A 16,832-nucleotide genomic window follows, 5' to 3' on the forward strand; every position below is an offset into this window, starting at 1 on the left:
ATCACAAGACTAACCCGGCCCTGCACCCTTTCTGCGGTTTAAGTTGGAGTGACCTCAAAGAGCACAAGACTGTTTTCCTCTCCTCTTTCTGCAACGGTCTCAAAGAAGTCTTGTTTTCTTGTTGCTTTTGCACAGCGAGGCACTGTTGTGTGACTTTAAAATTATAAATTAGGCCTGTTTAAGAAACATCAGTGTTTTTCTGAAAACAAGAAATAACAAGAACTGGAGAGGCTTGGCTGTGCATTTTGCTTCAGAATTTAAATACAAGGAGAACGATACATTCATCATTATAATCAGCAGCATGGGACAGATGATGGATGCACAAAGCCACTTCAGTTCTTAAGGAACCCATGAGCTGCTTCTTTTCTTTAAAAGCAGCATTCTCTGAGATGCTTTAGCACTTGCAAAGTAACATTAGGGAACGAGGCACTACCAATACAAGTCCCCACTTACAACTAACACTGATTTTGAAAAGCTTCTTTCTCAAAACTGAAAATGGCATTCATGTGATACGTTCCTTTAAGCAGAGGAACAGTTTTGCTGGAGGCTTTATGTGCAACACTATATAAGAAACATCCATTTTGTGCTTGTGTTTGGTGAATTTGTGCAATATCATTGCTTTTTATTCTATATCAGGGGTGTCCAACCTTGGCAACTTTAAGACTTGTGGACTCCAACTCCCAGAATTCCTCAGCCAGCTTTGCTGGCTGAGGAATTCTGGGAGTTGAAGACCACAAGTCTTAAAGTTGCCAAGGTTGGACACCCCTGTTCTATATGATCTTCATTTGGGGAAAAGAAATTAAACCAGTAGAAGGGAATGCAGAGCTAAACCAAGAGAAGTAAAAAAAAATCACATTAATGGTTTTTAATGGCTTCTTTAGTGGTTAGAAAAGGACCTGGTTGACTGATTTATTTATCCTTCACTCACCTTACTTCCACTTTACCAGAAAGGAGATATATCTTCACATGACCACCATTTTTGGCTTCCCAATTTCTCTATAGCAGTTAAAAGATTCTCTGTGTTCATCTCAGTGTTGTTAACAGGTTGAGCCAATGCAGACCTGATGAATGTCATAGCACAATGATCCATAATACCCTGCTCCTTTTGGGGTGTGCCTCAATCTGTCATAAAGGGGCAGAACATGGATTGGAGAGTATATGCTGTCTGCCATCTTGCCAGTTTTGACCCAACGTGCAAATGCCACCAGATCGTCTTCATTTCTGCCAGCTTCTAAAGCAACCTTTCTCGACCTTGATAACTTTAAGATGTGTGGATCTCAACTCTCAGAATTCCTCAGCCAGCCAGCCATAATAGCAATAGTGCTTTACAGCCCTCTCTAAGCGGTTTACAGAGTCAGCATATTGCTCCCAACAAGCTGGTCCTCATTTTACCCACCTCGGAAGGATGGAAGGCTGAGTCAACCTTGAGCCTGGTGGGATTCGATCTACCAAATTGCACTAGGAGTAGCTTGCAATACTGCGCTCTAACCACTGTGCCACCGAGGTTCATAAGCTGCATAGACAAAAAAAAAAAAACCTTCAGGAAATTGATACAACTTCCAGTCCAATTGTGATTTCATGGGTGCTTTACCCTCCCCTCCCCCCAATGAATGCATTGCTTATCTATTTTTCTTTAAAAGTGTAAATAAGATAATTAGTTTTGTCCTAAACTTTAGATGCTTTTTACAAATGAATTGCTGGTTCACCCAAGAATCCAGGTATTGTATGTATATTAGTTTCTGTTCAATTATACATAGCCAACAAAAACAATTGCAGGCTAAAATTCATGTTTATTTCAGAGACCAGATATTATGACTTGGTGTGTGTCTATGAGTATATCTGTCTGTCTGTCTGTCTGTCTGTCTGTCTGTCTGTCTGTCTATCTATCTATCTGTCTATCTGTCATATATCCAATGATGGGATTCTACTTGTTCAGCCTGGTTTGGGATGTGGGCAAACCAGTTTGCTCCGAGGATCAGCTGTTGGGCTCACCTGCCCACCACCGTTCTAGTCTGTGCTTTATTTCTAGGTTTTCAAGCTCAGCTGATTCACATGGCACAGAGGTTTGCCGCGTGTCAGCTGTTTAACACATAGAGATTGCTGGAGAAGGTCAGTAGCAAACACCCTGCGTGCACACAAAGTGCACACTCACCGAACCGGTTGTTACACCTCTTGAATCGCACCTCTGCATGTATCTTTCTATCTATATAGACGGATGACTGCATGTCACAAGTATCTATTCTACATTTATGTTATTCAATTGCAGCAGCTTTACATTCTTTCAGATTTCAGATAATCTTCAGGTTGCTTGTTAAGAACATTGCTTATTACGCTGCTTTGTAAATGCAATAAAATGAATTGATTTTTTTTTAAAATGAGGCTGGGAGAATGCAGGTGCCTTGCTTGCCAGCCAGATTTGAATACTTTGCTTTGAGAAATCTGGATAGGAAATTCTGTGCCCAATTATTCTTGCAATGCCTGATATGGGCTGCTACTAAAGAGCAATGCAGAATCAAAACTTTAAAGAACTAAATATGTCTCTCCCAATGCCCTGAATAGCTTGCAAGGGATAAAAATGGGCAAGGGGGCAGTAATGCAACCCTTGTCCCTTTTGTTATGTGGTTGACATTGCAAATAAGGCTGGTATTAGCTTAGATACTTGTGCATTCACACTGCATGCTATTATTGCTTAGGAATGCTTTTATCAACCACGGTTGATGTGCCAGCTGCAAATCTCTCTGGAATGAGAGAGATCTCTGGCATCCTCCCAGCTGAATTAATGTTATGCCTTGTTTGTGGCTTTTGTTCAAAACGATTCAAAAGCTTTAATTTGTCCCAAATAATGTTTCTGATACAATCAAGGGATTTCAAGTGCTCTTTCAGCTTATTGTTTTTTTCAATCGATTTCTGTGACTAAATCAACAGTATTAGTAGCAATCTCAACTGTCTTTAAGATTGCCATTTGGAGCAGAGTACTTAAAAAAAAAGGGGGGGGGCTTGGCTAAGTCCATCTAGGGCAAGGGTCCCCAAACTTGGCAGCTTTAAGACTTGTGGACCTCAACTGCCAGAATTCCTGGGAGTTGAAGTCCACAAGTCTTAAACTTGCCAAGTTTGGGGGCCTGTGATCTAGGGTGTTTCGAGTTGTTCTATTTGTCCTTAATAAATAAGGAGGTAAGTTTTTTTTTCTAGATTGGGACACCTACTTAAGAAATATCTTCTCAAAGGAGATTTGGCCACCACGCATTATTTTTGGTACCAGGGGAAGACCTTCCTTTTCTCTCAGTTATTTTGGATGTTAATCATTGGATATATTTTAAGTACTTACATTATGCTGGGGTGTCATCACCTCTAATTTTCATGTACTCTCTCTCGCCTTTGTTTATAATTTTTCTTACATGCCATTTCCCATTTATTATTTTTTTCCTACTTAGATAACTTTGCGCTTGATTAAAAATGCCATAAATAAGTCAATATTCTTTCACCTGCTATTATTGTATGCTTGGAACATTGCAATGTTCTTTTAGGGGGCTTATTTGTTTCTTGAATCCAGATTTCAGTTTGCTTTTATGTTTTCTGTGGCAAGGTTGTTTCTTTCCACTTGATATTCTGACTACAAATCGCTTACGTTTCCTTCATTTCATTGTTTTATTATCCCATCCCTATCCATTGCTTTGAAGCACACCCCTCTTGGATGAAACATTGATAAAACTTTATTCCAGCATGACCCAGGCATAATTCTCTAGCTACTATTCTAACAGAAACTCAATTAAAATAGCTTTTGCACTAACTGCTCTGATTAGTTTGGAGAGTACACAAGAAAAGCCACATTACACATAAAATACATTAATTTAAAATCCAGCATTTATACTTCAGGACTGTGAATAAGAGGAGAGACACTGATTATTATACAATAGATGCATGAAAATATGAAACAAATTAGCTTGTGAACTATTGAATATTGCAAGTTCTGCTTTCAGAAGTGTAAAAAGTGTCTGAGGCTCTTTAGATTGATATTAAAATACACTATAAATCATAGCTAATGTATTTTAACACTAATATAATTTTCATTCCATAAACCAAAATGTTGTCTTTATACAATCAGTTATATCCCAAAAATATTAGCTTAGCTTAGTCTGCTATTTAAATATGCTGGGGATAATTAGATGTGCATGTATTTCTTGCATCACATTCTTCTAATCTGGGGTCTTTCTGATTTGTTGAAATCAAGTCCTGTATTTCTTACACTATGATTTCATGTAAAGCAACTTGCTTCCATATTCATTATCTTCCATGAAAGATTCTTACATTTTGTAAACAGTTTATGTAAATATTATAACTCTTCTCATTTTTGAATAAATCGGCTTTATAGAAAACAGTTTTATAGCTCAAAAAGTCTATTGGAACTGGAATACTGTTCAAATGGAACATTAAGTTCAGTCTTTAAGAACATCTCCTGTTTTGATCAGTTTGGTCAATGTCCATCATTTCTACAACTGTGAAAAACAAAACAGAATGTACCTCTTTTGTTAAGAACAAAATGAAGGATTGTTGGGAAGGAGCTACTATTACTAAAGTGAGAAAGTTTAGACAAAGGGCCTGGGAAGTCTTTAATACAGTGGCCTTACTGAAACTCAGCAGGAATGAGTCTGCTTGGCATGTAGGTGGAAGAACAACTGTGGATTTTCATATAACCCAATGTGGTGTGTGTGTGTGTGTGTGTGTGTGTGTGTATGTGTGTGAACTTAACCCTCTTATTCTCCATGACCTTCATGGAATCTTCCATCTGGATGTGGGAATGTCTAACCCATACTCTGTGCAAATCAGTGGTGGGATTCAAATTTTTTTACTACCAGTTCTGTAGGCGTGGCTTAGTGGGCGTGGCAGGGGAAGGATACTGTAAAATCTCCAGTCAGAGGTGGTTGCCGGTTCTCTGAACTACTCAACATTTCCTCTACCGGTTCTGCAGAACTGGTCAGAACCTGCTGAATACCACCTCTGGTGCAAATGTTCCTGTACACAATGCCTGCTACTAGGTTGTGCCATGGGTGGAAACCAGAGGTGGTATTCAGCAGATTCTAACCAGTTCTGGAAAACCGGTAGCGGAAATTTGTGTAGTTCAGAGAACCAACAAATACCCACCTCTGACTGGAGATTTACAGTATCCTTCCACTGCCATGCCCACCAAGCCTTGCCCACAGAACTGGTAGTAAAAAAATTTGAATCCCACCAATGTTGGAAACCTCTTAAAATTGTGATGAGCTTCTGGGTTCACTAATTTACTCATTTTAAACCTTAGTGGCTTCCTTCCATGTACATGTTGGTCATTCATTCTACAGCATGGAATTCTCCAGGGGCCATCCAGTCAAAATGAACTTTCAATTTAAAGCAGCAACTAAAAGTATGGCGTACATATTTTTAAAATACCAGAGATAAAGCTATTTAAGCAGCAGAAGAAATAAAAAGATAACCTGAGATTTTTATTGTTAGCAAAACGATAATAGACTAGAACACCATGTGGACCTTTCTTAGGGAAATGTTCAATAGTGCAGAGATGGAGGAAGGCTATTACTTAGAAGGCCCGTTCCAGAGTCACCAAGTAATAGCCTTATCGTAAGGGCCACTGATGAGCATGTCAAGGCCAGGGACCTTTCTTTATGAGTACTGCCTCTATATTGGCATCTGTATATAAAAAGCTATAACTCAGGTTGATCATTCTGCCTCTGCCTTTATGCCACACATAAAAAAGTAGAAAATGACTCCTTGGAGGGATCCTGCTTGTATGGTACAAAAGCACAACATCAGACAAAGTTAGAAACAGCCAGTTCTACATTGGTACAAGCGCAAAAACAAGGACATACTTGCTCAAAGGCAAGCGGAAGGGACCCCTTTTTTTAAAAAAAAATCAATGCATTTTATTTTATGATATCAAATTAATGAAAGAAAGTGTGCATGACAGATGTCATTATAAAATAATGAGACATCAAGATTAATAGTATTAAGATTAAGAATGGTGTTCCCACCATTGTTGTCATAAAATGGAGAAAGGAACAGAAAATGAAAAGGCTGAAGTGTTCTGGGTCTTTAGGATTCCAACAGACAGGCACCTGCCACATAAGACCCCAATTATCAATAAGAAAGAAAAAAAAGTTTGGATAGTGGATATGGGAGTATTTAGATTTATTTATTTATTTATTTATAGCGATGTTACATTAGCCAGAAGGTCACAGAGTAAATGCAACGTAATTGTTTTGCTGCTGCTGATTGCTAGCCATTCAGTTCACATTTGTGCGCTATCCAGGGAGCAAACCAGCTCCAATTCAGAAGGCTTGATGGCATTCTGTAGTGTTATCCAGGGCTTTTCCCACCACCAATGTCACCTCGCATTCAAATATCACATTTGGGCAGGTCTAGCACCAATTGAATTTGTATTGTCGCTTGAAGTGCTGTTTTCCCCCTATTGAAGTGGTACCTATTTATCTGCTTGCATGTAACATGCTTTCAAACTGGGTTGGCAAAAACTGAGGCAAGTGATGGAAGCTCACTCTGTCACATACTGCTAGAGCTCGAACTGCCAGAATACAGACCTTTTCCAGCATCATTAAACTACTGAGCCACCATGCATCTTCATAGTACTTGGATATAGAATAGCAGAGAAAGAACTGGAGAAGATAATAAAATACAAAACAACATAGAAATATTTTATGAGTTGACACCTGCAAATAGAAATAGAATGACTGTTGCAAAAGAAGATAAAAGTAGTCCCAATAATGATAGATGCCTTGGGTGCAATCCAAAAACAACTGGACCACTACTTGAACACCATTGGCATTGACAAAATTGCCGTCAGTCAAACGTAAAAGTCAGCTGTACTCAGAACAGCTTACATTCTGTGACAAAAACTGAGACCATCACACATCCACATCTGCCTATTTCAGATTCTTGGAATGACTCAAGAAGAGGACAGAAATTCCAAATCCAGTCTAAATATCTGACTGTGTGATGAACCATAACAAAAACAATTTTAAAAGCAAAGAAAAATCTAGCCTGGAAAACCAAAAATGGAATTCCTTCAAGTTGAACTACATTGCTCAAAAGTCATTTCTCCCCACTTGTTGGAAATAAATGGGTGCAATGGTGGATAGACAACCTCCTTCAGCAATCTTGTGCTGCACAATTTCTTCCAGAGTTGCATATTTCTTTTAGCCAGTCCATTTGAACAAAGTTCATAATTTTTGATCTGGTCAAGCATGGAAAAATTATTTAGATCTGCAGCAGTGGCATTTCCTTTAGAAGTTTATCTTAGTATTTACATTTTTAATTGTAAAATGGCCAAAGTGGAGGTAAATAGTGTCAAATACACATATCTGTGCATGGCTGTGGGCTGTACAGTAAGATTCAAACTATGAAGGTAGGATCAACTAAGGTGGTCCCATTTAGACTGCAAAATTCCAAACAACCAGGGAGATACCAAAAACTCTTGGCTGCTATCAAGTATTCATCTGGAATTTTGGAGCCTACATATGGTATCCTAAGCTCCACGTACTGTATATTTTATTTATTTTTGTCCCACCTTTATTATTTTTATCTCAAGGAGTCAACATACACAGGACTCCTATTTTCCCCACAATAAAACACCACGAGGACAGTTAGGCTGGGAATGAATGACTAGGCCAAGGTCACGTAGCCCTTTCATACCTATGGCAGAACTAGAACTCACGGTCTCCTGGTTTGTAGCCTGCTGCCTTAACTAGTAGACCAGAAGTCTCCAAACTTGGCAACTTTAAGACTTGTGGACTTCAACTCCCTGGGAGTTGAAGTCCACAAGTCTTAAAGTTGCCAAGTTTGGGGACCCCTATAGTAAACCAAACTGGCTCTAGATATAGATTTTATTGGTGTTCTAACCCTTGTCCCAGGAAGAAATAAAGTTTTACTAGGGGGCATGGAAACATGAAAGAAATGAACAGTAGCTAACAGGGAGAAAAAAAGTTCTGTAAAATTATTTTCTGCTTTCCCTGCCAATTGAATTTAACTTGTCAGATCTGCACACTGGAGTGAACACATGGATCTGTGGCTGAGTCTGCCCAAGTGATATGCAGGTGTTTCTGTTTATAACTTTTCCCTCACTGAGAGCAATCAGAATTTAGCAGATTATGCTCTATGGTTTTTCAGGTGAAAGAAGAGACATTGCACAGGCTCCCAGATGTTGGCTGTTGATAAGTATATTTGTTTTTATCATTTGTTTGGTTTTTTTTACAAATCAAAGCAACTTCTTCCTTTCTGTAAATCATCTTTGCAGATGTTCTCATCACAGTGCTTTGGTCCATAAAAGGAATCTGGCACTTTACAGAGTAGCTGTACCATTCCAGGGTCTGTTATGTTTCTGCTAATCCTGTAATCCCCAACACCCTTCCACTGCAAACTGCAGCCCAAGAACTTTGCAATCAGAAACAGAGCTCAGCACAAGAGAAGGGTAGCAAACTTCGATTGGCACCTAAGCAGGTATTTCCTCAAGCATTTCTTCCTGTCCTTGGCAGGGAGAACAGAATACTCATGAATTAAATAATGGTCGATGTAAAGTCCTTCTGCCCCAGCTGAAGATCTGAGGAATAATTTCTCTTCCCAGTGGTATTGCTGCCTATATACTGTGGTTTATCAATCAGTCAAATCAGTGGACTGTCCTGAGCTTTCTTTTGCCCATTCGGCCCACAATACTTGCTGATGTCGCCTCTCCATCATGTTTTAGGTCTCTTTCGTAGATGCTTGTTATCATGTGGAATCCATTCTATGACTGCCTTGGTCCACCTGCCATCAGTTCTTCTTGCTATGTGAGCAGCCCATCTCCATTCCCATTCTTTTACTCTCTTGATCATATCGTATACTTTTGTTTGTTCTCTAATCCATGTGCAGGTCTTTCTATTTTATCTTGTAATGCCAAGCATGTATCTTTCCATGGCTCTTTGTGCCATGCTATGAGGGGCACAAAGAGCCAATGGAATTTATATGACAGTTTTATTATGAGTAAAGATTATTGGTCTTTACTCCAAGAGTTTGCTGAAGTACCTTATTTTATCTGGGATAGACTCCATTGGTTTGGGGTTAATGGCTCTAAACTGCATAGCAGGGGTATCCAGCCTTGGTAATTGTAAGACCTGTGGACTTGAACTCTCAGAATTCCTCAATCAGCTATTGTGGCTGGGGAATTCTGAGAGTTGAAGGCCACGAGTCTTAAAGTTGCCAAGGTTGGACACTCTTGCTGTAGAGTTTCACATGCTCACTAGAATGGTAGTTAACAGAATATTCTATATCACCAGACTTCAAATTTTGGGCTTGGACAATCTTGAACTACGCCGCCTATGGTTGGACTTAAGCGTAGTACACAAAATTATCTGCTACAATGTCCTACCAGTCAATCACTACTTCAGCTTCAACCGCAACAATACAAGAGAACGCAACAGATACAAACTCAATGTAAACCGCTCCAAACTTGATTGCAAAAAGTACAACTTCAGCAACAGAGTGGTCAGTGCCTGGAATGCACTACCTGACTCTGTAGTTACATCCTCAAACCCCCACTCCTTTAACCTCAAACTATCCACTATTGACCTCACCCCATTCCTAAGGGTCTGTAAGGGGCATGCATAAGTGCACCATTGTGCCTCCCGTCCCTGTCCTATTGTCCTCATTTAATCATACCTATTTTCTGTATTCTTACTCATGTTTATACTTATACCTATTATCTTATAAGCGATTGACAAATAAAATAAAATAAATAAAAATTTCTATTTCATTCTACCTAGTGTTCCTTTCAATTGTTGCACCATAGATCTAAAACACCCAACCATATTCCCAATAGGAAGACTATCTAGAACAGGGCTGTCAAACTCCCAGCCTGCAGGCCGGATGCGCCATGGGTTGGCCATGCCCATGTCTGGTTTAGTGAAGTGGGGGGAAAGTCCCTATATGTCACGTGATGCTACCATGATGATGTGAGTTTGACACCCCTGATCTAGAAGGACTATAGCTTTAGACCTAAGTGCTTTCTGACAGTAGGATAAGAAATTCATATGTTTTTAAAAAAACTTGCCTTGCCCAGGATATTCATATAGAGAATCCTGCTTCTTCCTTTTCCTTCTGGGGAAAACTAGAATGAAATAAGAACGACTATTTTGTGGATCAAGAATTATGCCAGTAGTAACAATTGTGGCTTGCAGCTAGCATTAATTCATCCAAGCATTTCTTTAGGATCAAGAATTCAGTCTTATTTTTATTCTTCTCCAGAGATCTATGATATAATTCCAAGTTAAACAGCATGACATTTATGTGATATATTGCATGTAGAAAATACAACAAATCTCATTCTCCTAGTTTAAATTTGCTTGCCTCAGCTTTGTGAGTCTGAGAGATTTTAAAAAATGAAAGATAGAGCTAAATAATTCATTGTATTTATGAAACTTTTCTATTTCCAGTGAACCTGGTGGTATCAGACAATTGCCAATTTATCCCTGGAAATTCATTCAGTCACTCACTCACACACTCACTCACTCACTCACTCATTTCTTATTTATTTATTTCAATGGGCAATGAGTAAGGTAGGGAAGACAACTTGGAAAAAATATCTCACAATGGATCCTGATATCCATGTGGTTCTCTGGCCTAGAGGAGGCCCCAGAGGCTTTTAGATGGCCTTTTGGAAGGATATTTTTTATTATTATTTTCAGGTCAGTTGCCAAATATGTATGCATTTTTTTTGCATGTGTAAAACACAGGAATTGAGCCCCCAACCGTGCATTAAATGTCACAGTAGCTTTGTGTAAATCTTTGCAGTTGAGTAAAGGATTTTTTTTTTTAGTTGTGGTGCCCATCTGTGAAATGTTCTCCTTGGAGAGGCATTTTTATAGGTTTGTATTTTATGTTTCTAATTTACTTCTAGTTATTGGATAGCCTTAAAAGTGTCCGAAATAAACAAATTTATATTAAAAGTGTGTGTGTTTGTGTGTGTGTGTGTGTAGGAATTCTGGGAGTTGAAGTCCACAAGTAGCTAGCCCAGGTTAAGGATGGCCATTGATCATGATGAACAATCACAGCTTGACCCAAGGTACAAGTGACACTTACATTGAACCTACACATTCCAATTAGAAAAGATGTCTTGAAGCTTGCTGCAAATTGCTCTGGTTTTTGTAACTTACACACCCACAATATTCAGACAAGCCAAAAAGCAAGCCAAAAGGCAGCTCCCTGCTCCCAAAAGATGAAGGTAGTCATCTTAAAATAGAGCTGAGTCAAAGGTCATAGTTCAGTCAAATTTCAGCCTTAGTGGTATAATATGTTTTCTAAATAAAGACTGAGGAAGGAAGGAAGGATTTACAATTAATGTTTGTTTTCATTTTTTTCTCTCAGCAATTGCTCAAACACAGGCCACAAATTTGTGGGTATTGATGTTATTTACGGTTCATGATACTGGGGGAAATTGGCATTCTATTAAACTGTACCCCACTGTAATAGCAGGGTGAGAAAATAGCTTGCAACTGAAAATAAGGGAAAACATCCTTTTTCAAAAATAAGAGTTTACAGTATTAGCATTGACATGGTAATCGTAAGTCTTTTTCTTCTACTATCCCATTTTCTCCCTTTTGGGGGTTAAGAGATTTATAGCTCATATGCACTCTAGTATTTGCCAATGATAGCAACTATGAAGGGTGGTACTATTAAATTGTGTCTTTTCTTCTTAGGTTTCACACTTTGATTCCTTTGACTGATTTTCTAACTTCAGAAAAATATATTTATCTAAAAACAGTTGGATTCATTTTGTTCCTACATTGTAATAAATGTGGCTCAAGTTCAAGAAACATCATATAACTCTAAGGCAAGATCACCTTTCTTTCCAAGGATGAAACCAATGGCCCTGAGAGAGGTTGTTGATTTTTTTTAATGTCAAGATGGTAGTTTGTGCCAAAACCTTGAATCCTGACCCTTTATAATCGTGTGTGATGTTGGCACACATATAATGGGGGGGACTCCAATTAGCCTGCTGCAACCACCATTTTTTAAAAATCTCACTGCAGGTCTCACTGGATGAAAGTCCTGTTTCTCACTTGCACAGTTCAGGCTCCAAAGAGATTTTCACCCTTTATTTGGTCCCCTCAATTTTGAGGCTTGTAGAATCAATCTGCCTAATTCCTGGCATTGCTTTTTAATTTTGTAAGACAGACGGACAGATGCTCATGCATTAAAGAAGGAGCTGCAGATTTAAACTTCTTTTTGCACAGGTACATATACACGAAACAAAGTTTAAGTCATCAGCTCTCTCTCTCTTTTTTTTTTACGAAATAAAAAATAGCAATGGCTACAGCCAATGCCAGTTTTGGAGGTGTGCTCACCTGCTCAGCCAAAGAATTCCCATTCAATCCACAAATCTTCACACTTGCCTAGCTCCCACAAAAGGGAATGGGAGAACTTGCTACAACCAACTCACCATGGTCCATTTGCTATGGCCAATTCGCCCTAACCAACTCGCCCAAGGCAACTCACTGTCAGGACAATTCAATTTAATTATTTGAAATGATTTTTAAAATATTTTAATTGTTGTCATTCACATTTAAATTTGTCCTTCCTTTAGCATCCTTTCATTGATGATTCCATCAGATTATTTCTTTGATATTAGTGTAACTCTTGTCCCATGGCAAGTTGGCCACGGTGAGTTGAATGGGGTAGGTTGTTGTAGACCTCCCCAGAAAATGTGGGTGGCCTTGGCCTATCCTATGAAAAGCAATTTATAGCCCCTGTCTAAAAAATCATGGGTTCTTGTGATTTCATCCATGTTACAGTGTGAACATTTGACATGGGGACATTCATGAACATGGAGTTTGGTACAGCCTGAATCTTTGACTGCACATGAAGACTGAGGATCCACACAGGCTCTATGAATACAGAGCTAGGAGCACATTAATCTTGTAGCTGAATCTATGGGATTATATAAATGGAAGATAAGTTGTGCATTATTGATGGCAGGACTGAGGAAAGGCCTGAAACTTTTGCGGGGGCACATTTTCTCCTTGGGATCAGGCAATTCCACAAGAGGGACTAAAATTCCAAGCCACAAGAGATTAAAAATTAATGTTCTGGATATGTGTGAATATATGATGAGAAGAAAAAAAAAAGTTTCACGACTATCCCTGGAAAAATGTGGCTGAAGAGCCAAGAAGAAACTCTTCTTTGTATTTCATGATAACTTGAGATTTCTATACAGGGGAGGACTAAATATCTCAAATGTTAAAATTTGGCAGCAGAATATTCAGCTTTTCTCTCTAAGCTACCTATGCCAATGCTGCTGAAGTTGACAGTACTTGAAAATTGCTACCATCTGTTGGTTACACTATTGCCAAAAGGAGATAGTGATTACTATTTGGCTCCAAGAAGATGACTGTTCATCACAACATAAAAACCCTATCGTGCTGGGCATCAGCTACTATCATATTTCATGGCTTCTACAGCTAGCAAACAAAGCATGCAAGCAAGCAAGCAGCAGTTTAATGTGTTTTGAGCGTGTGTGTGTGTGTGTGTGTGTGTGTGTGTGTATGTGTGTGTGCAGGCCTCATGAGAGAGGGAGAAAAATTCAGAATTTACCACTTTATCTGAAATGATGGTATGTTTTCTGGTTTGGCTGCCTGGGACTTTTGGAATTAATAATCTCAGCGTATCTAGAAGGCACCAAATTGGAAAAAGCTGTTTTATGATATTGCAGTGGGCAATGAACCTTCAGGTCTCAATGCTATTTGTCAGTTTATATTCTGTGCTTAAGAACTCAAAGTATTTTTGATTCATCAAAATAGCTTCCAATTATTGTCATCTTTTCAGGCCCCACCCAGGCCCTAACCACAATGAACCTCAGCCTCTCTTAACCCCAATTTCCAGCATGGAATCAATGCTTCATGTTATTCTGGGCCAAGACTCTGCAAATCTGAAGAGGTGGTTCAAAATGCTGAGCAATATCTACTAAGCATCTCTTTCCCAACATTGTACTACTGCTTTGTATATTGCTGGCTGTCTTCGAAAACATAGGAATGACTTACAAAGCTACAGCATAAGTCTAGAAGAAGACAGGGTTGCTTTCACATTTTGAAGAGAGATTTGTTCATGGTCATATACATCACAAAGCACCACTTCTGAATGATCCACATAGCCTACTACATATGTTTTCCATTCTCTTCTCTACAACCTTTTGACAACCAACAAGTCATAAAGACAGAAAGTACCAATAGATGAGAATAAAGGTAGCTCAGAGCTGAACTGTGGTGTCATTTTACCTAGTCAGGTAATGTAAGGTCTCCAAGCAACAATCAAGCTCTGAAAGAACCAAGGACCAAGAAGAAGGAAAAAATGGATGATGATATCATTGATGGCACTTATTATTTACCTTCATGATTTATGTTGTTACTCTACAATGCCAATCACTACCTTTAGCACCCCGGCATAACAAAGGCTCTTAATTGAACATGGTAATTAAGTCCCAACTTGTATATAGTAGTTGTTTTTATCTCAGAATAGCAGAATAACAAAGTTGGAAGGGACCTTAGAGGTCTTCTAGTCCAACCCCCTGGTCAAGCAGGAGACCCTCTATCATTTCCAACAAATGGCTGTCCAATCTCTTTTTAAAATCCCCAGTGATCAAAGAGGGATTTCATTCATCTCAGAGAGATTCTCGTTTGTCTGTGTGTTTGCAGAAATGCATATTTCAAGATGATTATTGTAGAAATGTAGATGGACACGCAGCACTCATAATCTAAGAGTGAGATAATTTTTTCTTAATAGAATTGCTATTCTTAATAGAATTGCTACTGAGCCTGAGTAAAGAAGCATTCTTGCTTCTGCAAGGGCCTCTTTAAAACATGGGGGTTGCATGCACAAGGGGTAGAAACATCAGCTAGAAGTTGGGCAAGTGTCCCAGATTCCATTTAAACTCTTGGTATAGTGGTTATTGTCTCATTGAACCAATATTTTTCAAGCCATCTGCTTCCAAAATCACCTCTAGTTTTCATCAAGCACCATATCTCATGAGGGAACACATGACTGCCCAGCCAAAATCCAAATTCGTTTCCACTTTGTGAGGGGCTGAAAAAGGTTCCATTTGCGGCTGAATGCCTGGGAAAATGGTGGCGAAGAAAGCATGGGTGGGAGCCCAGATGTTGCTGGGCTCCCATTCCCAGCATGTTGGGTCATCTGGCCAAAGCATCTGGGAATGGTAATGCCACAACCATCTGGAACGTCAAAAGAAAGCTAGCCCTGATAAGGAGAGAGGTAGATAGAGGACAGGCTCAATATCAAGCAACTCTTATGTTCATGAATCTTTTCTATCACCAGAGCTTTTCAATATATCTTTTTGCTTACAGTCAGCACTTTTTTCCCCCCACACAGTGATAATGCACTTGGATACATTTGGATCAAATGGCACTGCTCCAGGAAATCCGAGGCTACTCTCCAGTGGAATTTTCTTGCAACCTTACACTGGTCTTTACAAAAATATACCTTTTGCAAACATATACCTAATGGTGGAGCAGTCAAAACACAGTTCTAGCTGTAGTGTATACCAGAATTATCCTCCTGCTCACAGGAGAAATATGCCTGGATGGTTGATTTAGTGCAGAGGGAACTAACAAAGCCTCTAGATTAGACAGAAATGTACCAACTGTGCTTGTCAAAATACATTCACTCAGAGCTTGCTGCCAGATACTTTCTAAAGCAATAGCCTTTTTGTATGTTTCTATAAGCTTGTTTGGCTTTCTTTTTTCCATCTTGACAAAATTATGCTTAAGTAATCAATAAATCTTGGCAGCAGTGTAGTATCACAAACACTCCCCTTAACCTACTCTGCAAAAACAGTGCTTGCTGTAGAAATAGCAATAGCACTTAGACTTATATACCACTTCATAGTGCTTTATAGCCCTTTCTCAGCAGTTTACAGAGTCAACATATTGCCCTCAACAGTATGGGCCCTCATTTTACCAACCTTGGAAGGATGGAAGACTGAGTCAGCCTTGAGCCAGTCAGGATCAAACTGCTGGAGTGAGCAGTGAGTTAGCCTGTAGTTCTGCACCACCAATAGCCACTGTGACACACACACACACTGTCTGCTGGAATTTTCTTAACTGGAGATTTGGGTTAATGTCAGCATTTCAGTTAAACCCTCAATGCAATTCAGAATTCTCAGACAAAATCCATCAAAGTAAGAATTTATTAGAGAAGTCATGTTGGCACATCTGGGGAAAGAACAAATCTGAATTCCTGCCTTTTCCCCCCCTCCACACCAAAACTCACACCCTGCCCCATTTAGTGACTTTTACATCACATGGCCCAATCAATCTCCTGTCTCAGTTGCCACCAAATTTCGGTCACTCCCCTCCAGGTGCCAGCAGCTTATCCTTGATCTCTTGTGAAAGAATGTTGTTATGGCTATATTCCCTTTGCTACTCTCTTGTTCCCACAGTTCGCCCATCCCCCGTTGTGGAAGCCCTGAAAATCTGTCTCAAGATGGATCCATGGATCCAGCCCCCCCTTCTTTCTCTCTCTCTCTCTCACACACACATTTCATGAGCATCCCCATTGGTAAGCCTAGCTGTTTCTATGTAACAATGTGTGCATGTGTGCATGGTGTACAAAAAAATTCAGGGTGTCAGCAGGAAATTTCTATGCATCAAAAAGTGCTCATGGGAATTAGTGGGGTGCATACAGTCAGATCATCTTCTGCCTAATAAGTATAAACATATTTGCATTTACCTACCACTTAAAAGGAAGCAGCGCAGAGGAGCCCATGCTTAAGGTATCATCATTGGATCCAG

At 39.3% G+C, this 16,832-nt stretch overlaps 1 long non-coding RNA gene across 2 annotated transcripts in view; it reads right to left on the minus strand.

The window, feature by feature from the left end:
* The window catches only part of LOC148126345 (uncharacterized), a 62,604-nt gene that overhangs the window by 25,159 nt on the left and 20,613 nt on the right, over window positions 1-16,832 (minus strand). The window contains exons 2-3 of one of the 2 annotated variants that reach the window (XR_015742608.1): window positions 1,397-1,513; window positions 934-1,122 (exon numbers count right to left, since the gene is read on the minus strand). This is a non-coding gene — a long non-coding RNA (uncharacterized LOC148126345). Of the gene's footprint in view, window positions 1-933; window positions 1,123-1,396; window positions 1,514-16,832 lie in introns of those variants that run through there. The other variant, XR_015742609.1, reaches the window with a different exon arrangement.

This window comes from Pseudonaja textilis, chromosome 3, assembly GCF_049901715.1.
Source record: "Pseudonaja textilis isolate UNSWEBS1 chromosome 3, rPseTex1.2, whole genome shotgun sequence".
Taxonomy (NCBI): domain Eukaryota; kingdom Metazoa; phylum Chordata; class Lepidosauria; order Squamata; family Elapidae; genus Pseudonaja; species Pseudonaja textilis.